This window comes from Nicotiana attenuata, unplaced genomic scaffold, assembly GCF_001879085.1.
Source record: "Nicotiana attenuata strain UT unplaced genomic scaffold, NIATTr2, whole genome shotgun sequence".
In the NCBI taxonomy this organism is placed as follows: Eukaryota; Viridiplantae; Streptophyta; class Magnoliopsida; order Solanales; family Solanaceae; genus Nicotiana; species Nicotiana attenuata.
In genome coordinates, this window is record NW_017670824.1 from 106,153 (window position 1) to 127,721 (window position 21,569).

A 21,569-nucleotide genomic window follows, 5' to 3' on the forward strand; every position below is an offset into this window, starting at 1 on the left:
AACCATTTTTCGGAAAATGTTTTCCTTCGTACCAAACACACCCTATATCTAGGGATAAGTTATATACATGAATATTTGGTTTTGAATTTTAAGGTTGAGGAACTCTTAAGTAGTTTTAGTGGATATTGGAAAAAAACTAATAACAATGTAGAAACAGAAACATACCATCTTCTTCACATGATAAGGAAGCTCTCAGTCATTTTTACATTTGTTTGAATATTCCAAATATTCATCTGACTTTCTTCTTTCCTATTTGAAGGTAATATAGCACTAATCATACAACAAATGTAGTTATATCATATTTACTTTGGGCTAATAATTTTTGGTGTTTAGTTGTATTTGCTATTGAATCTTAAGTATGACCTTGCACTTCCTTATGTTTAGTTATCTTCCTACTTTATGCGTGCAACCAAGTTTCAGGTATCACACACACAAAACTTCCTGGAATGCTTATGCTCAGCTTTAGTATATGGATTTGTGTTAACTAATTTACTTTTAAATGTATTTCAGGCATTATTAGGTATAATCCATGGCTCCCTTTGCTGTCACATATATAATGGAACACCTAAACCATCATATAAGTTGAATACGGTGTTGTTCAAAGTTAGTGGCGAGGCTCGTGAAGGAGATCACACATAAAGCATTGACCCCAATGCAAGAAGAGGAATTGCAGGTAGATGAATGTCATTTTAGAAAATTTATCTACATGCCCACCGTATGTGTGACGACCCGACCAGTCGTCTCATGAGTTACTCCGTTTCCCCCATTTCTGCTTCTTTATGCTTCGTTATCCGTATTTTATGTGATCAAGTTGATTAGTTTGTGTTCGGAGTGGATTTGGCAAGGAATGAGACACTTAGTCTCTTTTAAGAAGGTTTAAGTTGGAAAAAGTCAACCGGATGTTGACTTATGTGTTAGAGGGCTGGTATGTGAGTTCCGATGGTTCGGCTAGCTTCAGGAGGTGATTTATGACTTAGGAGTGTGATCGGAATTGGTTTTGGAGGACCGGAGTAGAATTAAGCTTGAATTGGCGAAGTTGAGATTTTGGCAATTTCCGGTTGGTAGGTGAGATTTTCATCCGGGGGTCGGAATGGAGTTCCGAGAGTTTCTGTAGCTTCGTCATGTCATTTGGGATGTGTGTTTCGGATTAGTGGTCTCGCGTTCGCATAGTATGGGAAGTGGAAGCATCGCGTTCGCAGTGTATGTATCCCGTTCGCAGTGTATGTATAGCGTTCGCATAGAGTAGTTTTGGGGCCTTGGAAATTTGCTCTTCGCGATCGCGAGGCTTGGGCCGCGATCGCGATAAAGAAAGGGCAGAACTGGGCAGAATGCTTTTAAGTTATTTCATCCGCGATTTTGGGTCATTATTCCTCCATAGTCAATCATTTTGAGAGCTTTTTGAGGGAGATTCAAGAGGGATTCAAGGAGAATTGATTAGAGGTAAGATTTTTGAACCTAAAACGTGATTCTATTGTGAAATCAACCTAGAAAATCATGGAACATAAGCTAAAAATAGAAGAACTAGGGCTTTGGATTTTGAACTTTTGAATTGGGATTTGAAGGACCATTTGAGGTCGGATTTTGAGAACTTTTGATATGTATGAACTCGTGGGGTGATAAGGAATCTAATGATGTGAAAATTTTTGAGTTTCGAGAAGTGGGCCCGGGGCTCGGGTTTTGCTAATTTCGAGATTTTTGATATTTTTCGATTGTTTTCACTTGGGCTTTGTTCCCTTAGCATATTGTGAGGATTCGTTCTGATTTTGGATAGATTCGACGCGCGTGGAGGCCGATTCGAGGGGCAAAGGCGTCGCGAGCTAGAGTTGTAGCCGGTTCGAGGTGAGTAATGATTGTAAATGATGTCCTGAGGGTTTGAAACCCCGGATTGCACATCGTAGTGCTATATTGAGGTGAGACACGCGCTTGATGACGAGCGTGGGGTCGTATACTAATGGGGACTGTGACTTGGTCCGTCCCGATTGATGATTTTACCGCGTATTTGACTGAAACTTATTTGTTATCATCATGATTTGGGCTGAATGCCATATTTGGGCTTCGTGCCAACTATTTGAACCCTTCGGGGATTTTTATCACTGTTTCCTCACTGTATTGACTTATTACTTGAACTCAGTCCTGCTGTTTTCCACTGTTTTACAACTCAGCCACTTTTACTCAGTTTTGAGACTTAAATGATATTTCTAAATGATGTTTTGGGCTGAGAACTACTGTTTTACTAATGCCTAAGGGGCTTGTGATGATTTTCGAACTGAGTGCGACCGAGGGCCATATGTGAGGATACACTGAGTGATATGAGGCCGAGGGCTTGAGATACATTTATATGCCATGAGGTGGCTTGAGTGATGTGAGGCCGAGAGCCGAGAGTTGATGCCACGAGGTGGCTTGATATTGCGCATGGGCCGTAAGGGGCCCCTCCGGAGTCTGCACACCCACAGTGAGCGCGGGTACCCATTGTGATCTGAGAGTGAGCCCGAGGGGCTGATATTGTTCCGAGAGTGAGCCCGAGGGGCTGATACTGTTCTGAGTGATTGATACTGTGCCCGAGGGGCGGATTTCTACTTGTTATTTACCTGCCAAATTACCTGTTTTACTTGTTAAAAAGGGATTTTACTTGATTTCTTCACTGATCTACTGCTTTGAGTAATTTTACTACTTGGTATAGAATGCTTTGTGCTTTTACGTGTTTTCTTGCTTTCAGCCATTATTTATAATTATTACTCACTGGGTTGGAGTACTCACATTACTCCCTGCACCGTGTGTGCAGATTCGGGCATAGCAGATTCCGCTCCTGGGTGCTGATCTTCCTAGTCCAGGCGGTGTTTCGGAGACTACGAGGTAGCTGTTGGCGTCCGCAGCCCCCGTGCCTCCCTTATCTTATTATTTCCATGCTCTTCGAACTATTGTATCGGATTTCGTATTTAGTAGACTTGTATCAGGATTCATTAGTTGCTCATGACTTGTGACACCCCGGTTAGGGCAGTGTCGGGATGGTTTTTCCGCTATTATTATCTTTAATTCCGTGAACTATTGCTATCAAATCATGTTTTAAACTGTCTTATGTTAATTAACTGCTTGAAGAGCTGTATTGTGTTGGACTAGCTGGCCTTGTCTTGACGACAGGCACCATCACGACCGGGTTCGGGGTTAGGGTCGTGATAAGTTGGTATCAGAGCCTAGGTTACATAGGTCTCATGAGTCATGAGCGGGTTTAGTAGAGTCTCGCGGATCAGTATGGAGACGTCTGTATTTATCCTCGAGAGGCTACAGAACCTTTTAGGAAAAACATCATATTCTTGAAATTCTTGTCGTGCGAACTTGTTGATCCTAGAACTAAACTTTTGTTATTCTATTCTATCATAGATGGTGGGGACGCGAGCTACCGGACGAGGTGGACGACCACCAGTGCCACCCGCTGAGACCACCAGAGGTCGTGGATGCGACCGTGGTCGTGGCAGAGGCAGAGCAGTGAGGGTAGCACCTGCTGCTCCACCAGCTGCCCCAACTCAGGATCAGGCTCCAGCAGCACCAGTTCAGGCACCAGCTGTGCCCATCATGATCCCGGGTCTACAGGAGGCCTTGGCACAGATCTTGATAGTTTCAGCCACCACAGCAGCAGCTACTTCACAGGCCGGGGGAGGCAATCAGACTCCCGCTGCTCGGACACCTGAGCAGGTAGTGCAGGGACTACAGACACCGGAGGCACCTCCAGCTCAACCGGTTGCACCAGCTCAGGAGTTAATGGTACCAGTTATGCCGAATGATGAGCAGCGTCGTCTTGAGAGGTTTGGTAGGCTCCAGCCTCCGTCATTCAGTGGTGCTGAGGGCGAGGATGCCCAGGGTTTTCTGGATAAGTGTCAGCGGATGCTCCGCACAGTAGGGATTCTTGAGTCTAGTGGTGTGGAATTTACCACCTTTCAGTTTTCTGGGGCTGCCTTCACTTGGTGGGAGGCGTATGAGCGGCGTAGGCCGGTTGGTGCAGTGCCCCTTACTTGGCAGCAATTCTCCACTCTCTTCTTAGAGAAGTATGTACCGCAGTCCCACAGAGGGGAGCTACATAGACAATTTGAGTGGTTGAGACAGGGGGATATGACTGTGTCACAGTATGAGTCGAGGTTTTCTGAGTTGGCTCGTCATGCCGTTTGGATGGTTCCGACTGATCGTGAGAGGATCAGGAGATTTGTTGATGTCCTTAACTACCATCTCCGCATTCTTATGACCAGAGAGAGAGTGTTGGGTGCTACGTTTGAGGAGGTGGTTGATATCGCTTGCGAGATTGAGACGGTTTGCCGTCAGGACCGAGAGGACAGGGAGGTCAAGAGGCCTCGAGGATCGGGCAGTTACAGTGGTGCTCCTTCGAGGGGCCAGTTCCAGCATGGTAGAAGTCGTTCTTTTAGGCCTGCTCAGTCAGCCCGTCCAGAGTATCGCGGGGCATCTTCAGGTCGTGGTTATCATGGGTCTCAGCAAGGCCAGCCTTCACTCAGCGCCCTCCCAGCTCAGAGTTCATCTCATGCCCCGTAAGATCAGGGTTCTTCTATGCCGAGTGTGTCAGCTAGTCACTCCGGTGCGAGGGGTTCCCTTCAGTCCCCTTCTCCAGCACCTGGGAGTTGTTTTGAGTGTGGAGAGTTTGGGCATATGTGGAGGCAGTGTCCTCATCGTGTTACTAGTTCGTCCCAGCAGAGGGGTCAGCCTTCGACTTCTGCCCCAGTTACTTCACCACCCGCCCAGCCAGCTAGGGGTGGAGGTCAGGCAGCCAGGGGTCGCCCCAGAGGGGGAGGTCGATCAGGCGATGGCCAGGCTCGTTTCTATGTTATTCCAGGCAGGCCAGATGCCATTGCTTTAGATATTGTCATTACATGTATTGTTTCAGTCTGCCACAAAGATGCCTCTGTATTATTTGATCCCGGTTCCACCTTTTCTTATGTGTCCTCGTATTTTGCTCATTATTTGTGTACGCCCCGGGAGTTTCTTGCTTTACTTGTTCATGTATCTACGCCGGTGCGCGATACTGTTGTTGTAGACCGTGTGTACCGGTCATGTGTGGTGACTATTGGGGGTCTGGAGACCCGAGTAGATCTATTGCTATTGAGCATGGTGGATTTCGATGTCATTTTGGGCATGGATTGGTTATCTCCGTGTCGTGCTATTCTAGACTCTCATGCTAAGACAGTCACTTTAGCTATGCCGGGTGTACCGTGGATCGAGTGGCGTGGTGTGACTGATTATGTTCCTAGTAGAGTGATCTCTTTCTTGAAAACCCAGCGTATGGTTGGGAAGGGTTGCCTTTCATATCTAGCGTTTGTGAGGGATGTTGGAGCAGAGACTCCTAGTATTGATTCTGTTCCAGTTGTGAGGGATTTTTCCGATGTTTTTCCTGCAGACCTGCCGGGCATGCCACCGGACAGGGATATTGATTTTAGTATTGACCTGGTGCCGGGCACTCAGCCTATTTCTATTCCGTCGTATCGTATGGCACCAGCAGAGTTGAAAGAATTGAAGGAGTAGCTTCAAGAACTCCTAGATAAGGGGTTCATTCGGCCTAGTGTGTTGCCTTGGGGTGCGCCGGTTCTGTTTGTGAAGAAGAAGGATGGCACAATGAGAATGTGCATCGGTTATAGGCAATTGAACAAGGTAACAATTAAGAACAAATATCCTTTGCCTCGCATTGATGATTTATTTGACCAGCTTTAGGGAGCGAGAGTATTCTCCAAGATTGATCTCTGTTCGGGCTATCATCAGTTGAAGACCAAGGATTCGGATATTCTTAAGACTGCTTTCAGGACCAGATATAGTCATTATGAGTTTCTTGTTATGTCTTTCGGGCTGACCAATGCCCCAGCAGCGTTCATGCATTTGATGAACAGTGTATTTAGGCCTGGATTCATTCGTTATAGTATTCATTGATGATATTCTGGTGTACTCGCATAGTCAGGAGGAGCACGCGGAGCTTTGGCTCGGTTTAGTGGCTTTCTTGGGGCACGTGGTGTCCAGCGAGGGTATTCAGGTTGATCCAAAGAAGATAGAGGCGGTTCAAAGTTGGCCTAGACCGTCCTCAGCCACAGAGATTCGTAGCTTTCTTGGGTAGGCAGGCTATTATCGCCGGTTTGTTCAGGGATTCTCATCTATCGCATCGCCCTTGACCAAGTTGACTCAGAAGGGTGCTCTATTTGTATGGTCGGACGAGTGTGAGGAGAGCTTTCAAAAGCTCAAGACAGCTTTGACCACAGCTCCAGTATTGGTTTTGCCATCAGCTTCAGGTTCATATACCGTGTATTATGATGCTTCGAGAGTTCGGATTGGTTGTGTATTGATGCAGGAGGGCAGAGTTATTGCGTATGCTTCTCGTCAGTTGAAGCCCCATGAGAAAAAATACCCCGTTCATGATTTGGAGTTGGCTGCTATAGTTCATGCATTGAAGATTTGGAGGCATTATTTGTATGGCGTATCTTGTGAGGTATTCACTGATCATCGCAGTCTTCAGCATTTGTTCAAGCAAAAGGATCTTAATTTGAGGCAGCGGAGATGGTTGGAGTTGCTTAAGGACTATGATATAACCATATTGTATCATCCGGGAAAGGCCAATGTAGTGGCCGATGCTTTGAGCCAAATGGCGGTGAGTATGGGGAGTTTGGCATATATTCCAGTTGGGAGAGACCCCTTGAAGTTGATTTTCAGGCCTTGGCCAATCGGTTCGTGAGGTTGGATATTTCGGAGCCCAGTCGGGTGTTGGTGTGTGTGGTTTCTCGGTCTTCCTTATATGATCGCATCAGAGAGCGCCAGTATGATGATCCGCATTTGCTTGTCCTTAGGGACAAAGTTCAGCATAATGATGCCAGAGATGTGACCATCGGTGATGATGGGGTGTTGAGGATGCAGGGCCGGATTTGTGTGCCCAATGTGGATGGGCTTAGAGAGTTGATTCTGGAGGAGGCCCATAGCTCGCGGTATTCCATTCATCCAGGTGCCGCGAAGATGTATCAGGATCTTAGGCAGCATTACTGGTGGCGGAGAATGAAGAAAGATCTTGTGGAATTTGTAGCTCGGTGCCTCAATTGTCAGCAGGTGAAATATGAGCATCAGAGACCGGGTGGCTTGCTTCAGCAGATGGTTATTCCCGAGTGGAAGTGGGAGAGGATCACTATGGACTTTGTTACTGGACTCCCACGGACTTTGCAGAAGTTCGATGCTATTTGGGTGATTGTAGACAGGCTGACCAAGTTCGCGCACTTCATTCCTATCTGTACTACTTATTCTTCAGAGCGGTTGGCAGAGATATATATTCGGGAGATTGTTCGGTTGCATGGTGTCCCAGTTTCCATCATATCAGATCGGGGCACTCAGTTTACTTCCCAGTTTTGGAAGTCTGTTCAGCGAGAGTTGGGTACTCAGGTGCAGTTGAGCACAGCTTTTCACCCTCAAACGGACGGGCAGTCCGAGCGCACCATTCAGATATTGGAGGATATGCTACGCGCCTGGGTTATTAATTTCGGAGGGTCATGGGATCAGTTTCTACCGCTTGCAGAGTTTGCCTACAACAACAGCTACCAGTCGAGTATTCAGATGGCTCCATATGAGGCTTTGTACGGGAGGCGGTTTAGATCTCCAGTTGGTTGGTTCGAGCCCGGTGAGGCTAGGCTATTGGGGACAGATTTGGTTCAGGATGCTTTAGATAAAGTGAAGGTAATTCAGGAGAGACTTCGTACGGCGCAGTCGAGGCAGAAGAGTTATGCGAACAGGAAGGTTCGAGATGTGTCCTACATGGTTGGTGAGAAGGTCCTGTTGAAGGTTTCGCCCACGAAGTGTGCTATGAGATTCGAAAAGAAAGGGAAGTAGAGTCCGCGGTTCATTGGGCCTTTTGAGGTACTTCGGAGGATTGGGGAGGTGGCTTATGAGCTTGCCTTGCCACCCAGCTTGTCGAGTGTGCATCCGGTTTTCCATGTTTCTATGCTCCAGATGTATATTGGAGACCCGTCCCATGTTTTGGATTTCAGTACGGTTCAGTTGGAGGGTGATTTGACTTATGATGTAGAGCCAACAGCCATTTTGGAGCGTCAGGTTCGAAAGTTGAGTTCAAAGGATGTAGCTTTAGTGAAGGTGCAGTGGAGAGGTCGGCCCGTGGAGGAGGCTACTTGGGAGACCGAGCGGGAGATACGGAGCAGATATCCTTACCTATTTGAGGCTTCAGGTATGTTTCTTGACTCGCTCGAGGACGAACGTTTGTTTAAGTTGGGGAGGGTGTGACGACCCGGCCAGTCGTCTCATGAGTTACCGCTCCGTTTCCCCCATTTCTGCTTCTTTATGCTTCGTTATCCGTGTTTTATGTGATCAAGTTGATTAGTTTGTGTTCAGAGTGGATTTGGCAAGGAGTGAGCCACTTAGTTTCTTTTAAGAAGGTATAAGTTAGAAAAAGTCAACCGGATGTTGACTAATGTGTTAGAGGGCTCAGATGTGACTTCCGATGGTTCGGCTAGCTTCAGAAGGTGATTCATGACTTAGGAGTGTGATCCGGAGTAGAATTAGGCTTGAATTGGCGAAGTTGAGATTTTGGCAATTTCCGGTTGGTAGGTGAGATTTTCATCCGGGGGTCGGAATGGAATTCCGAGAGTTGCTGTAGCTTCATCATGTCATTTGGGATGTGTGTGCAAAATTTCAGGTCATTCGGACGTGGTTTGGTTGGGTTTTTGATCAAAAGCGTGTTTCGGAAGTTTTTAGAAAACTTAGGCTTGAATTCGATGTGAATTGGTGGATTTGATGTTGTTTGAGGTGTTTTGATGATTGGAACAAGTTTGAATGAGGTTTTAGAATGTGTTGGTGCTTTTGGTTGAGGTCCCGGGGCCTCGGGTGAGTTTCGGGTGGCCAATCGGACCATTTTTTAAGTATAAGAGTTGCAAATTTTTGTGTTCAGGTGTTGCAGAAATTTAGCCTTTGCGATCGCGTGGGGTATATCGCGATCGCGTAGAAGGATTTTGGGTTGGCCGGAGTTTAGCCTTCGCGTTTGCGTTTGAGGCCTCGCGATCGCGGAAGGCTGGGAGCTTGTGCTTCGCGTTCGCGTGAGGCGGTCCGCGTTCGCGTATAAGGAATGGGGTCTAAGGGGTTATTGCTCTTCGCGTTCGCATCAGTGGTCTCGCATTCGCATAGTATGGGAAGTGGAAGCATCGTGTTCGCAGTGTATATATCGCGTTCGCATAGAGTATTTTTGGGGCCTTGGAAATTTGCTCTTCGCGATCGCGAGGCTTGGGCCGCGATCGCGATGAAGAAAGGGCAGAACTGGGCAGAATGCTTTTAAGTTATTTCATCCGCGATTTTGGGTCATTTTTCCTCCATAGTCAATCATTGAGAGCTTTTTGAGGGAGATTCAAGAGGGATTCAAGGAGAATCGATTGGAGGTAAGATTTTTGAACCTAAAACGTGATTCTATTGTGAAATCAACCCAGAAAATCATGGAACTTAAGCTAAAAATGGAAGAACTAGGGCTTGGGATTTTGAACTTTTGAATTGGGATTTGAAGGACCATTTGAGGTCGGATTTGAGAACTTTTGATATGTATGAACTCGTGGGGTGATAAGGAATCTAATGATGTGAAATTTTTTGAGTTTCGAGAAGTGGGCCCGGGGCTCGGGTTTTGCTAATTTCGGGATTTTTGATATTTTTCGATTATTTTCGCTTGGGCTTTGTTCCCTTAGTATACTGTGACGTATGCGTTCTGATTTTGGATAGATTCGACGTGCGTGGAGGCCGATTCGAGGGGCAAAGGCATCGCGAGCTAGAGTTGTAGCCGGTTCGAGGTAAGTAATGATTGTAAATGATGTCCTGAGGGTTTGAAACCCCGGATTACACATCGTAGTGCTATATTAAGGTGAGACACGCGCTTGATGACGAGCGTGGGGTCGTATACTACTGGGGACTGTGACTTTGTCCGTCCCGATTGATGATTTTACCGCGTATTTGACTGAAACTTATTTGTTATCATCATGATTTGGGCTGATTGCCATATTTGGGCTTCGTGCCAACTATTTGAACCCTTCGGGGATTTTTATCACTGTTTCCTCACTGTATTGACTTATTACTTGAACTTAGTCCTGCTGTTTTCCACTGTTTTACAACTCAGCCACTTTTACTCAGTTTTGAGACTTAAATGATATTTCTAAATGATGTTTTGGGCTGAGAACTACTGTTTTACTAATGCCTGAGGGGCTTGTGATGATTTTCGGACTGAGTGCGGCCGAGGTCCATATGTGAGGATACACTGAGTGATATGAGGCCGAGGGCCTGAGATACATTTATACGCCATGAGGTGGCTTGAGTGATGTGAGGCCGAGAGCCGAGAGTTGATGCCACGAGGTGGCTTGATATTGCGCTTGGGCCGTAAGGGGCCCCTCCGGAGTCTGCACACCCACAGTGAGCGCGGGTACCCATTGTGATCTGAGAGTGAGCCCGAGGGGCTGATATTGTTCTGAGAGTTAGCCCGAGGGGCTGATACTGTTCTGAGTGATTGATACTGTGCCCGAGGGGCGGATTTCTACTTGTTATTTTCCTGCCAAATTACCTGTTTTACTTTTTAAAAAGGGTTTTACTTGATTTCTTCACTGATCTACTGCTTTGAGTAATTTTACTGCTTGGTATAGAATGCTTTGTGCTTTTACGTGTTTTCTTGCTTTCAGCCATTATTTATAATTATTACTCACTGGGTCGGAGTACTCACATTACTCTCTGCACCGTGTGTGCAGATTCAGGCATAGCAGATTTCGCTCCTGAGTGCTGATCTTCCCAGTCCAGGCGGTGTTTCGGAGACTACGAGGTAGCTGTTGGCGTCCGCAGCCCCCGTGCCTCCCTTATCTTATTATTTCCATGTTCTTCGAACTATTGTATCGGATTTTGTATTTAGTAGACTTGTATCAGGATTCATTAGTTGCTCATGACTTGTGACACCCTGGTTAGGGCAGTGTCGGGATGGTTTTTCCGCTATTATTATCTTTAATTCCGCGAACTATTGCTATTAAATCATGTTTTAAACTGTCTTATGTTAATTAACTGCTTGAAGAGGTGTATTGTGTTGGATTGGCTGGCCTTGTCTTCACGAGAGGCTACATCACGACCGGGTTCGGCGTTTGGGTCATGACAGTATCCTAGATCACACATAAAGCATTGACCCAATGCAAGAAGAGGAATTGAAGGTAGATGAATATCATTTTAGAAACACACCGTATCCTTCCCGAGATTAAACTTATTACGCTTATTCATATATAGTTCAGACATAGTTGGTATTCTGTTTCTAAGAAGATAGCTTCTGGAAGACAGCCTCATAGCTTAAGGAACGAGCTCAGAATGAATCTAGCTTGTCTTGAGGTATTATGTTATTCTATTTTCGAGTGCACAAGTTAGTGACTTCTATTATGAACATAGAAATGTGTATTGCATCAAGTAAACTCTAAAGAGAGGAATTATTAATTGATGAATTGCTAATATAAGTTGTAGGATTTTTACATCTTAAGATGTAGATTTTCAGAAACTATTTAGTAAAACTCTGCATGGTTGCGCTTCTAATTACTATTGGTTAAAAGAAGTTACACTATTCTATCTACTTGAGATTAGTGAAAAGTGACTCACTTGACCTTTTAATCAGTTCTTCTATTTTATTTTATGTGCATTCTCGTACTGTTTTATTTATAATTTGAAGATGCTGCTTATGGATGCTGTACTATCAAAATTCAATCTGTAATTTTAAGCATTACATATATGATTAAGAATTAGAGAATAATTCTTTGGCCGGCTCAAATAGCAAAACGCATGTTTTGTTACATCACAATAAGGCTTTATGACTAATTTGTTTATCGATACATTTCAGTTGCAGCACTATCTCTAAGAGGTAAGAAATGGTATTTCTTCGGAGTAGAGAAAGATTTTCTTTGGATTTATTGTTGAGTGTCCCTTATCTAAAATTGGGGCCATTTCGTGATTTTTTGCATTCAAGAATATTTAGATGATTTTGCACTTTGCTACTTAAAGTGATCATAGTAATTACATGCTGAATTATTTTTTCTTCATTAGGTATTTTCATTTTGTCTACACAACTGTTTTTTAGGGACTCGGATGTCATTAGCTTCTCCCTATAGTCCGGGAAGTGACGCATTGATTTAACCAGCAAGAGCTTAATTTGGTTGAAAAGAGGAAAATAAAGTTATTTGTTGGACTGAAGTTTCATGCCAAATAGCCAAGGTTGGTATCATGGGAGCAGATACCAGAAGTGATACAATTGCCACTGCATGGATTCAAATTCAAGAGGAATGATGCAGTTTGGAAAAAACTATTTGTTCTTGGAGTTTTATAAACCTAGCTAAGCATTTATTTTCCTTTTCTTTTATGTTATCAGATTTAAGTTATTCACAAAGATGCAATGATCTGAAGTGTCTAAAGTTTGCGAGTAATTTGTGAATATGCCAAAGCCTTCCTTTATGTTGGGCTCATTTCTAACATAACTTTCCACCTCTTGCTTTCATAGAAAAAAGAATTTAGGAGATGAAATCTCGATTACATTACTGCAGGCCAAAATTTATTTGAAAGACCAAGCCGTGCTCTTAGGCCCGTGCAGAGCACGGGCATGCCTATCTAGTAACATAATTAAATGACCTAGTTACTACTATATATAAATGTGAAAGGAGGGACGAACACAGCTATTTCAAATTGTACATTCTGCATTATATGTGTACAAACTTTTAAATTGACAAATATACGTGCTCTCTTTTGAACTCAATTGCTATAGAAACACGTATACTGTCATGACCCCAGTTTGCCCTCCGTGAACCATCGTGACGGCACCTAGTCTCTACGACTAGATAAGCCTAAATTACGGAAAAAGAAACCAAAACTTTTTGCGGAAGTAAACAACTTAAAACAAAAATAAGGAAAATAAACAGTGGTTAAATGTGCCGCTCGGCATACACCATATTAAATTCTCAAAACCAATACATAAATCCAAGACCCGGAAACCCATGAATCACAAGCTAAGAAGTACTACATAGCTCTAACTCCAGAATGTCTAACAAGAACTGAAATACAGAAGGGCTAATACTAAACAACAGGAATAGAAAGAGACTCCTCGGTCTGCGGACGCGACAGATATACCTCGAAGTCGCTATAGCAGTCGCCTCGCCTCAGGGGTGGTAGGACTGAGTCAAAGTACCTGGATCTGCACATGAAAAACATGCGCAGGAAGGGCATGAGTACACCACAACGGTACTCAGTAAGTGCCGAGCCTAACCTAGGTTGGGTAGTGACAAGGAAGGTCAGGTCCCTACTGAGGTTAAATAAGATATAAGGTTTAATAGAATGAATTAAACAGTGTAATAAGTAATACATGATATGAAGGTCAGCAACAACTATTACAGAGGCAAGTAAAAACATAGAAAAGAGAATACAACTCAGCTCCAAGATAACAACCGGGATCTCCCAGGATACCGTGCTGTAGTCCCCAAATACAAATACCATATCAAGTGGAAACTCCAGGGTGCAGTCCCGTAGTCCAACTCATAAATGTTCAAGGGGATCTCCCGGAATGCAATTCCGTAGTCCCAAAGTAAACATACAGGGGAGCTCCCGGGATACCGTCCCGTAGTCCTAAGTAAGCATGCAGGGAAGCTCCCGGGATACCGTCCCGTAATCCCAAAGTAAAACACACAGCAGCAACACAAGAATACTCAACAAAAAAGCTAGATTTTGTGCTAAGTAAACAGATAAGTCTAGCCTAACATGCTTCACGTAATGCAATTAAGGCAAATTGAGCAAATGGGCAATTAAGTCTACTAAACATACTTTTCTAAACTAACAAAAGGCTAAATACGCAAGTAAAATGAAGCAGGAGAAGGAACTCCATTGAAATACTTAAAGAAAACCGGATTTTCAACAATTAGCTCAAGTACGCGCTCGTCACCTCACGTACAAGGCATTTCAATTACCACAATATCAATCCTAAGGGGAAAGGTCCCCCACACAAGGTTAGAGAAGCCACTTACCTCGAACAAGTGCAAGTCAACCCGAAACCACGCCTTTGCCACGAGTATCCGACTCCAAATGGCCCAAATCTATTCAATTCAATTTCATAATGTAAATAACACTTCAAATAACTGATTCTACGATTAAATTCCAAGCTAATACGCGAAATTGTATAAAATGACCAAAATGCCCCTCGGGCCCACGTCTCGGAATCGGGTAAAAATTATATATTCCGGACACTCATTCACTCACGAGTCTAACCATATAAGAATCTCTCAAATCGGATGTCAAAACCCCAATCAAAACTCAATAATTCGGCCTATGAAGTTTATCAACTTTTCCCTATATTTTCCACCAATATTCGAAATTTAAAGACTAAATTTAAGTTAGGAATCATGGAAATTGATCTAAGTTGGGTAGAGATCACTTACCCAAGTTACCCAGGTGCAAAAGTCTTCAAAAATCCCCCCTCCCGAGCTCTCAAATTCGAAAATGTGAAAATAGGCTTAAACCCTCGAATTGGGATTTTAATGAATCTGCCCAGGTATTTTGTAAATCGTGATCGCGAAAGAGGACCTGCGCAAAGAGTAAAATTTGATGGCTCCTAAACTGGGCTACGCGACCGCGAGCTGGGGCACGCGATCGCGAAGAAGGAAAGGGGCGGGCTTACACGTTCACGAACGAGGCCACGCCAACGCGAAGGGTAAAAGGGCCACTGAACCACCAGCTCCCAGTTCTACTATGCGAACGCGAAGGTGGGAATACGATCGCGAAGAAGGAAGGAACAGACTTCCGCGATCGCGAACCAGTTAATGCGATCGTGAAGAACAAATTGATCACCCTCCGAAATTACTCTACGCGATCGCGTAAGGAAGGTCGCGAACGCGATGAAGGAAACCAGATACCAGATTTTTCTGCAATTCTACAAGTTCCAAAATGACCCGTTGAGCATCTGAAACACACCCGAGGCCCCCGGGACCTCAACCAAACCGGCCAACCAATCCTTAAACATCATTCAAACTTGTTCCAACCTTCTGAACGCTAAAAACAACATCAAAAAATCCATTTTTCATCGGATTCAAGCTTAAGAATTCCAAAAACTCTAAAAACACACTTTCGATCAAAAAGTCTATCAAACCTCGTCCGAAAGACCTGAAATTTTGAAAACACATCCCAAATGACATAACGGAACTACTGCAACTTGCGGAATTCCATTCCAACACTCGGATCAAAATCTCACTATCGAACCGGAAACTTCAAAAATTCAACTTTTGGCATTTCAAGCCTAAATTAGCTACGGACCTCCAAAACACAATCCGACCACGCCCCTAAACCCGAAATCACCTAGCGGAGCTAACGAAACCATCGGATTTCCATTCCGAGGTTGTCTTCACACTGTTCCAACTACGGTCAACTTTCCAACACTTAAGCTCTTATTTAGGGACTAAGTGTCCCAAAACTCCCCGAAACTCAAAACCGAACATCCCGGCAAATAAAAATAGCAGAATAAACTTTGGGAAAGTAGTTAATAGGGGATTGGGGCATAAATTCCAAAAACGACCGGCCGGCGTTACATCCTCCCACACTTAAACATTCATTCGTCCTCGAACGAGCATAAAGACATACCTGAAGTAGTGAAAAGATGAGGGTACTAGGTGCGCTTATCCTGCTCGGTCTCCCAGGTCGCCTCCTCGACCGGCTGACCCCGCCACTAAACCTTCACTGATGCAATGTTCTTTGACCTCAGCTTCCTGACCTGCCCGTCCAATATTGCCACTGGCTCCTCAACATAAGATAGATCCTTCTCCAACTAGACTGAGCTGAAATCCAACACATGCAACGAATCATCGTAATACCTCCGGAGCGTCGAAACATGAAATACCGGATGAACCCCTGCCAAGCTGGGAGGTAAGGTAAGCTCGTAAGCAACCTCCCCAACACGCCTCAATATCTCAATAGGGCCAATAAACCTCGGACTAAACTTCCCCTTCTTCCTAAATCTCATAACGCCCCTCATAGGCGAAACCCAAAGCAGAACCCGCTCTCCAACCATATAGGAAACATCACGAACCTTCCGGTCCGCGTAACTCTTCTGTCTGGACTGAGCTGTACAGAGTCTATCTTGAATTACCTTGACTCTCTCTAAAGCATCCTGAACCAAGTCTGTGCCCAATAATCTGGCCTCACCCGGCTCGAACCAACCCACCGGAGATCTACATCGCCTACCATATAAGGCCTCGTATGGTGCCATCTGAATGCTGGACTGATAGCTTTTGTTGTAGGTAAACTCCGCCAATGGCAAGAACTGATCCCAAGAACCTCCAAACTCAATGACACACACACGAAGCATATCCTCAAGAATCTAAATAGTGCGCTCGGACTGTCCGTCTGAGGGTGAAATGTTGTGCTCAACTCCACCCGAGTACCCAACTCCTGCTGTACGGCTCTCCAGAGTCGCGATGTGAACTGAGTACCTCTATCTGAAATGATAGAAACTGGGATACCATGCAGACGGACAATCTCCCGGATATAAATCTCCGCCAACCGCTCCGAGCAATAGGTAGTACACACAGGGATGAAATGTGCGGACTTGGTCAACCGATCCACAATAACCCAAATGGCATCGAACTTCTTCAAAGTCCGTGGGAGCCCAGATACGAAGTCCATGGTAATCCGCTCCCATTTCCACTCCGGAATCTCTATCTGCTGAAGCAATCCACCCGGCCTCTGGTGCTCATACTTCACCTGCTGACAATTAAGGCACCGAGCTACAAACCCAACTATATCCTTCTTCATCCGCCTCCACCAGTAGTGCTGCCTCAAATCCTGATACATCTTCGCGGCACCCGGATGAATGGAATACCGCGAACTATGGGCCTCCTCTAGAATCAACTCCCGAAGCCCATCAACATTGGGTACACAAACTCGACTATGCATCCTCAATACTCCGTCATCACCAATAGTCACATCTCGATCGTCGCCATGCAACACTTTGTCCTTGAGGACAAGCAAATGAGGGTCATCAAACTGACGCTCCCGGATACGATCAAACAAGGAAGACCGAGAGACCACACAAGCTAGAACCCGACTAGGCTCCGAAAGATCCAATCTCACAAACTGACTGGCTAGGGCCTGAACATCCATCTCCATAGGCCTCTCTGCTGCTGGTAAATAAGCCAAATTCCCCAAACTCTCTGCCCGGCGGCTCAAAGCATCGGCAACCACATTGGCCTTGCCCGGGTGATACAAGATAGTGATGTCATAATCCTTCAGCAGCTCTAGCCATCTCCTCTGACGCAAATTAAGGTCCTTCTACTTGAACAGATGCTGCAAACTCCGGTGGTCAGTATATATCTCACAAGGCACACCATACAAGTAATGACGCCAGATCTTCAAGGCATGAACAATGGCAACTAACTCAAGATCATGAACATGATAATTCTTCTCATGTATCTTCAACTGTCTGGACGCGTAGGCAATCACCCTACTGTCCTGCATCAATACCGCTCAAAGGCCAACTCTCGAAGCATCACAATAGACCGTATAAGACCCCGACCGGTAGGCAATATCAAAACTGGGGTTGTAGTCAGGGCTGTCTTGATCTTCTGAAAGCTCTCATCGCACTCTTCCGTCCACTGGAACGGAGCACCCTTCTGGGTCAGTCTGGCCATAGGTGTTGCAGTAGATGATAACCCCTGAACAAATCGACGGTAATAACCCGCCAAGCCAAGAAAACTACGGATCTCTGTATCTGAGGATGGTCTAGGCCAACTCTGCACGGCCTCTACTTTCTTCGGTCCACCTGAATACCCTCTCTTGAGACCACATGACCCAAAAATGCCACGGAATCCAACCAAAACTCACATTTTGAGAACTTAGCATACAGCTTTTTCTCTCTCAAGGTCTGGAGCATTGTCCTCAGGTGCTGCTCATGATTTCCCCGACTCCGGGAATATACCAGAATGTCATCAATAAAAACGATCACAAACGAATCAAGATATGGTCGGAAAACACTGTGCATCAGGTGCATGAAGGCTGCCGGGGCATTAGTCAGCCCAAAAGACATAACAAGGAACTCGTAATGACCATACCAAGTCCTGAAGGAAGTCTTCGGGATATCTGGCTCCCGAATCTTCAACTGATGATAGCCTGAAGGCAAGTCGATCTTAGAAAACACACAAGCACCCTGCAACTAGTCAAACAGGTCATCAATACAAGGCAAAGGATAGCGGTTCTACACTTTCACCTTATTCAACTGGCGGTAATCAATACACATGCGCATAGAACCATCCTTCTTCTTCACAAATAACACAGGAGAACCCCAAGGCGATACACTGGGCCAAATAAAACCCTTATCAAGTAATTCATGCAATTGCTCCTTAAACTCATTCAACTTAGGAGGAGCCATACGGTACGGAGGGATAGAAATGGGCTGAGTGCCCGGCAACAGATCAATGCCAAAATCAATGTCTCTACCGGGTGGCATGCTCGGAAGATCAGCTGGAAACACATCAGGGAAATCCCGTACTACTGACTGAATCAACAGAGGGAGTATCCATACTGGCATCTCTCACATAAGCTAAGTACGCATCACAACCTTTCTCAACCATACGCTGAGCCTTAAGGAAATAATTAACTCTGCTGGGAGTATAACCTAAAGCACCTGGCATGGCCAGTGTCACGGTTTTAACATGACAATCAAGATGTCACGACCCAAACCCCCGATCCGGTCGTGATGGCGCCTCTCGTGAAGACAAGGCCAGCCAACCAACCCATTTCGCCTTTTCAAAATAGTTAAATATTGATTCACAGTTTTAACATAATTAAATAACCACAGTCTAAACAGAGATTTCTTTATTAAGTGCGGAATTCAACCCAAACACAGCCCAAACTGGGGTGTCACAAGTCACGAGCATCTATTAGAGTATAAATACGACTACAAGGCCTGTAATATACAAAATAGGACTGATAAACAAAAGGGAGAAATGCGGTGCTGCGAACGCTAGCAGTCACCTCGCTAAACTCTGATAACTTAGCCTCCGATCAGCTCTGAACGCGCTACCGGGGGAACAAATACCTGCATCTGCACACGAGGTGCAGGGAGTAAAGTGAGTACTCCAACTCAGTGAGTAATAAAGGTAAATAATAACTGAGCAGTAAGAAATCACGTAAGACAAACCATCATGCTATACAGAGCAGTGTAAAACCTTTTGAGAAAAACAATGAAGCTGTGAAATCTTAGAAAAACGCCTTAGCTCACTTTAAGACTCTTTTAAAAAAATGGCTTACGGTTATGCTAATGAATGCAAAACAAATAGTGCGGATAAGCACAGAAATCCACCCCTCGGGCACAACACTCACTCAACAGATAATGCCAGACAATCGGGTAGATACCACGTGAAGCAACATAGACAATAGATAATGGCAGACAAATGATACAAAGTAAATGCATAGATCAGTATCATATAGTAACCGCTGCGGCGTGCAGCCCGATCCATATATCGTCGACGGCGCTCACTGGGGGTTTGCAGACTCCGGGAGGGGCCCCTTACGGCCCAAGCGCAATATCAAGCCATCTCGTGGCATCAAATCCAGGCCCTCAGCCTCATATCGGTACCATTATAACACTGCTGCGACGCGCAGCCCGATCCCATAGTATCCTCACAACACAGGCCCTCGGCCTCACTCAGTCAGATAAAATCATCACAAGCCCCTCGGGCATTGGTAAAACAGTAGTTCTCAGCCCAAAACATCATTTAGAAATATCGTTTAAGTCTCAGAATTGAGTAAAAATGGCTGAGTTGTAAAACAGTGGAAAACAATATGATTGAGTTCAAGTAATAAGTCAAAACAGTACGGAAATAGTGATAATAATCCCCGAAGGGTTCAAATAGTTGGCACGAAGCCCAAATATGGCAATCAACCCAAATCATGATGATAACAAGTAAGTTTCAGTCAAATACACGGTAAATTCATCAATCGGGACGGACCAAGTCACAATTCCCAACGGTACTCTACCCCACGCTCGCTATCCGACGTGCAAGTCACCTCAATATAGAATTACATATGCAATGCGGGGTTTCAAACCCTCAGAATATCATTTACAATCATTACTCACCTCGAACCGGCAAAATCTCTAGCTCGTGACGCCTTTGCCCCTCAAATCGGCCTCCACGCGCGTCGAATCTATCCAAAATCAGAACGAATACGTCACAATATGCTAAGGGAACAAAGCCCAAGCGAAAACAATTGAAAAATATCAAAAATCCTGAAATAAGCAAAACCCGAGCCCCGGGCCCACTTCTCGAAACTCAGAAATTATCACATCAACGGGTTCCTTATCTCCTCACGATTTCATACATACCAAAAGTTCTCAAATCCGACCCCAATTGGTCCTTCAAATCCCCAAATCAAATTTCAAAATCCCAAGCCCTAGTTTCTTCCATTTTTGCTTAAGTTCCATGAATTTCTAGGTTAATTTCACAATAGAATCACGTTTTAGGTTTAAAAATCTTACCTCCAATCAATTCTCCTTGAATCCCTCTTTAATCACCTTCAAAAACCTCCCAAAATGCTCAGCTATGGAGGAAAAAATGGCTCAAAATCGCGGATGAAATGTTTAATAAACTCACTGCCCAGTTCTGGAAATCCTTCATCGCGATCGCGACCAAGGTCTCGCGATCGCGAAGGACATAATTCCGGCTTCTCAAAAACACTTTATGCGAACGCGACCATAGCAATGCGAACGCGATGCTTTGACTCTCAAACTTACGCGAATGCGTCCCATTCCATGCGAACGCGAAGAACAATTACACCTGGACTCCAAAGCCTTCTACGCGAACGCGAACTCTCACCTGCGAACGCGAAGCACAAGCTGCTCGCCCTCTGCGAACGCGAGCCCTCAGGCGCGAACACGGAGACCAAACTCAGACCAGCCCACATTTCTTCTACGCGATCGCGAGGGACCTCCCGCGATCGCGAAGGCCAAAAATTGCCTACAACTGCTACTGCATTTTCTGCAATCTTCAAAGTCTCAAAACTTCCCGTTAGCCATCCGAAATCACCCCGAGGCTCACGGGACCTCAACCAAAAGTACCAACACATCCTAAAACCTCATTCAAACTTGTTCCAATCATCAAAACACCTCAAACAACACCAAATCCATCAATTCACATCGAATTCAAGCCTAAGTTTTCTAAAAACTTCCGAAACACGCTTTTGATCAAAAACCCAACCAAACCACGTCCAAATGACCTAATTTTGCACACACATCCCAAATCACATAACGAAGCTACAGCAACTCTCGGAAATCCATTCCGACCCTCGGATCAAAATCTCACCTATCAACCGGGATTCGCCAATTCAGGCCTAATTCTACACCGGACCTCCAAAACCAATTCCGATCACACTCCTAAGTCATAAATCACCTAACGAAGCTAACCAAATCGTAAAAACTCCGATCCGAGCTCATATACAAATAAGTGAAATCTGGGTCAAACCTTTCAAATTTCAAGCTTCAAACTGAGAATTGTTCTTCCAAATTCATTCGGATTACCCTGAAAACC